Source organism: Macrobrachium rosenbergii, chromosome 37 (assembly GCF_040412425.1).
Source record: "Macrobrachium rosenbergii isolate ZJJX-2024 chromosome 37, ASM4041242v1, whole genome shotgun sequence".
NCBI classification, from domain to species: domain Eukaryota; kingdom Metazoa; phylum Arthropoda; class Malacostraca; order Decapoda; family Palaemonidae; genus Macrobrachium; species Macrobrachium rosenbergii.
In genome coordinates, this window is record NC_089777.1 from 18,921,537 (window position 1) to 18,926,536 (window position 5,000).

The 5,000-nt window shown below is 31.4% G+C and overlaps 1 long non-coding RNA gene across 1 annotated transcript in view; it reads right to left on the bottom strand.

The window, feature by feature from the left end:
• Window positions 1–5,000, bottom strand: part of LOC136825382 (uncharacterized) — a 71,684-nt gene that overhangs the window by 58,629 nt on the left and 8,055 nt on the right. The gene's annotated exons all lie outside the window — the stretch shown is intronic.

Genomic DNA, 5,000 nt, shown 5'->3' on the forward strand with positions numbered 1-5,000 from the left:
CAGACAGAGAGAGAGAGAGAGAGAGAGAGAGAGAGAGAGAGAGAGAGAGAGAGAGAGAGAGAGAGAGAGAGACCATAATTTCCAGCCATCCCCGAGAGACGCTTCCTCAAAAGGCAAGCCTCCCCCAGGTCGTCCACCTTTTCTCTTTGCCAAAATGGCCGGCAAAAATCACATGATCAGCTTCGCCGATCAAAAGGATAAGAATCTGGTAGAAGACGAGGTTTACAAACTTTTTACGTCCCCGCCCCCTTCCCCCATACCCCCTTCCCTCCTTGGGCTTTTTTTTTGGGCCGGGTTTTATTACACGGAAAAACCCTTCGTTCCCGTGATGTGTTTTTGTAAGATTTTTTTATTTTTACTTTTTCATTATTATTATTATTATTATTATTATTATTATTATTATTATTATTATTATTATTATTATTATTATTCGTCAGGTCTTCTATTAGATTTGAGGAGCATTCATGTCAAAATATTAAGTTTGTTTTTCGAAGGAATTTTATTCGTAATTCTGTTTTTCGTTAAAAAAAAAAAAAGACCATAGAAATACGTTTAGTGTTGTCTATAGAAGTTTTTTTTTCTTTTGGAACTAGGCCAATATATATGCTGTTGAACCTTTCGTAAAAAATATTTATCTGAAAGATTATTTGAATGACCTTTATGCTCATTTTTCCAGATTTATTTAAAAATTTAAATGGATTAATTTGCAATTCTATGCAAAATATATACATATGGATTAATATAATCTATATATATATATATATATATATATATATATAAATATATATATATATATATATATATATAATATACATAATATATATATATATATATATATATATATATATATATATATATATATATATATATATATATATATATATATATATATATAAATATATATATTTATATATTTATATATAGAGTATATGGAATAATAATAATAATAATAATAATAATAATAATAATAATAATAATAATAATAATAATAATAATACCCATCTAAAGCAGAGAGAGAGAGAGAGAGAGAGAGAGAGAGAGAGAGAGAGAGAGAGAGAGAGAGAGAAGGACTTCTCGATAAATCGTTCATTTTTTTTTTTGGCATTTTGCTTCCAATGTTGACCTGAGCTGACATCCTTTATTGGGAAGTATATTGACGTAGATAATCATTGGCCTTTATGTTTTGTTAATGGTGAATATTTCCATCTAGGCATGAAATCATATTTCATTGATTTTTGCAGAAATTACAAGTTAAGTATACCTTAGTTTAACCAGACCACTGAGCTGATTAACAGCTCTCCTGGGGCTGGCCCAAAGGATTAGACTTATTTTACGTGGCTAAGAACCAGCTGGTTACCTAGCAACGGGACCTACAGCTTACTGTGGAATCCGAACCACATTATACCGAGAAATGAATTTCTATCACCAGAAATAAATTCCTCAAATTCTTCATTGGCCGGCCGGAGACTCGAAATTACAGATTGTACTACAGAGCTTGTACTATAGTACAACTGATTGTTTGTTTGACTGAAAGACCCAACACTAAATTTCATCAGTCCCAAAATCGCCTCAACACTATTTTTAGTTTTCTGTAAAAATGACTAAGGCTAGAGGGCTGCAAATTGGTGTGTTGATCATCCACCCTCCAATCATCAAACATACCAAATTGCAGCCCTCTAGCCTCGGTAGTTTTTATTTTATTCAAGGTTTAAGGTATCCATAATCGTACTTCTGGCAACGATATAGGATAGGCCACCACTGAGCCTTCCTTAAAGTTTCATGGGTCGCGGCTCATACAGCATTATACCAAGAACAACGAAAGATATAGATCTATTTTGGCGAGGGCCTTGATTATACGCTGTATAGAAAACTCGATTCCTCCGAAGAAACTTCGGCGCAATTTTTTACATTTTTTTTTTTTTTAATTTCCAGTGTAAAGTTAAACCTTTTCGCTCTTAATCGATTTTTTATGTTTCTCTCTTTATTCAGGATGCTCTTCTAGACACCTTTTTTATTGGTTTTCCTCGCTTCCTCCTCTGCTGAAATGAAGTTTCAGGGAAAAAAAAGGAACATCAGGATGCGCTGCGTGACTGGCAGGCATTTGTGGAAAAGAGGTTTCTTAATATTTTTTCCTCTCAGGAGGAAGAAGTGTTTATTTCTGTATTTATTATTTGTATGTATGTATGTATGTATGTATTTATATGTATGTATGTATGTATGCATATATATACTGTATATTATAATAATATATACATGTATGTTTATCACACATCACCACATTTCAGTAAATAATTGATATCTATCTTGAAATTTTTTTTGTACGATTATCATCTGTCGCTTTCATAATATTAATAAAATCACGACCAACATCGAAAACCAATCAACCCACCTTGCTCAAATCGAAGGAAATAACTTATACGATCTCGTCATACTTTGATCTCATAATCTGCAATATTCATCTATCTAGGAAATCTCGGAAAAGTTGGGCTTTTGTGTATACAAAACACACATTATCTCAAAGGGCTCCTAAGAAGAGCTCCTTACGCTCTTGAATGAAACTAATCTCTTTCTTACGATTTTCATGTTTTCATTCTCTCTCTCTCTCTCTCTCTCTCTCTCTCTCTCTCTCTCTCTCTCTCTCTCTCTCTCTCTGCCTGTGTGGACTTAAATTAAATTTTTCTTCTCTTTCTTAAGATTTTCATGTTTTCATTCTTTGATTCTCTCTCTCTCTCTCTCTCTCTCTCTCTCTCTCTCTCTCTCTCTCTCTCTCTCTCTCTCTCTGCCTGTGTGGCCTTTAGTAAAATTTTTCTTCTCTTTATTGCGATTTTCCTGCTTTCATTCTTTGATTCACGCTCCCTTTTATCTCTCTCTCTCTCTCTCTCTCTCTCTCTCTCTCTCTCTCTCTCTCTCTCTCTCTCTCTCTCAGATCTTGCGAGAGTACTACAACTGTTGGTTTCATTTCTACAGTAGGTTGGAAACGTCTCTCTCTCTCTCTCAGGTCTTGAGAAAGTACTACACCTGATGGCTCGATTTATAAAATAAGATGAAACTGGCTCTCACTCACTCTCTCGCTCTCTCTCTCTCTCTAGGCGTGGAGATATATAAATGATATTTTGCCCTGGGGGCAATAGCTATTAAACATCTTCCCTATCCCCACCCCTCCCCTATCCTTCCCAATCCCCACCCCTCCTCTACCCACCCCAAACCTTCAAAAAAAAAAATTATGAAAAAAAAACAAGTTACAGAAAGATCCATAATTATGTTGAAACGGCTCCGAGATAGAGTCTCCTTCTTCTTCTTCAGCCTCGGGCGAAGACTCGGAGGATCAATGTCAACATACTTAATGGGGATTACTCTGGGAGGAGTCTCGGTAATACGTCGAATCGAAACATTATACGCAGTTTTCCTCTCTCTCTCTCTCTCTCTCTCTTTTAATGTCTAAGTGGTGATGGGGTTCTGAAGAAGAAGAGGAAAAGAAGATGATGATGAAGAAGAGGGAGAGGGAGAGGAGATGAAGGCTTCATTTCCCTGTCTCTCTCTCTCTCTCTCTCTCTCTCTCTGGCTGTCTCTCTCTGTTTCTTTAGAGATTGCTGGGAGGCAAATAAATTATTATGCCTGTTTATACAGCTATCTGTCTTTCTATATATCTATCTACCTATCTATCTATTTATCTATCTATCTATCTATCTATAGATAGTTGTGTATATATATATATATATATATATATATATATATATATATATATATATATATATATATATATATATATATATACTTATATTAATAGCCTCTCTTTCTTACGCTTTATAATAAATGCATTTGAAAACATAAAATGAACATGAAAATAGAGAGAAACCTGAATGAATATCAATGTACAGAAATGTCTCCACTAATAATAATAATAATAATAATAATAATAATAATAATAATAATAATAATAATAATAATAATAATAATAATAATAATAGTAATAATATAATAATAATAATAATAATAATAATAATAATAATAATATAAAAAATTACAGTAATAATAATAACCATAACAATAATATTAATAATAAGAAGAAATAAAACATTAAAAATAACAATATAAAAATAATAAAAAATAAATAAAGAATAATAATAAAAAATGAATAAACAATAATAACAACAAAAATAATACTACCAGCAAACTCTCCCTCTAAATACACGGAGGTCACATTGTATCGGTAATTAAACTCGAAAAGGGTAATTAGGCGAGCGGATATACGAGCCATCAGTCACTCCTGGGTTAAATTTACGGGTCCTGAGAGGAAACGTCTCGTTTATTGAGATCTGCAATAGATGGGTGCAAGACTGCCATTCATATTAACATCTTTATGAGGTTTCCATTTAGTATTTTTCTGTGATACGTTGGTGGCATTATGTGTGTGTGTGTATGATGTGTGTATAAGTATATTTATAGGTACATATACATACATATATATTATATATATATATATATATATACTGTACATATATGTGTATATGTATATATAATATATATATATATATATATATATATATATATATATATATATATATATATATATATATATATATATATATATATATATAGGTGTTCCTAAAAAAAGTTACAAAAAAACAACACCACATAAAAATATCTTTCAAAAAAGAGACAACTCTGACGGAAGAGTTTTGTAGGTTTTCCTAAAATAAAAAATAAAAAAAAAACTACATAAAAATATCTTTAAAAAAGACACAACTCTGACGGAAATCTTTTCTAGGTTTTCCCTAAAATAAAAAAAAATAACCAAAAACTAAAATACAAAAAAAAATCTTTAAGAAAAGACACAACTCTGACGGAAGTCTTTTGTAGATTTTCCTAAATTAAAAAAAAATAACAAATAACAAAACTACACAAAAAAAAATACCTTTAAGAAAAACGACACAACTCTGACGGAAATCTTTTGTAAATTTTCATAAAATAAAAAAAAATTTACCAAAAACCAAAACTAC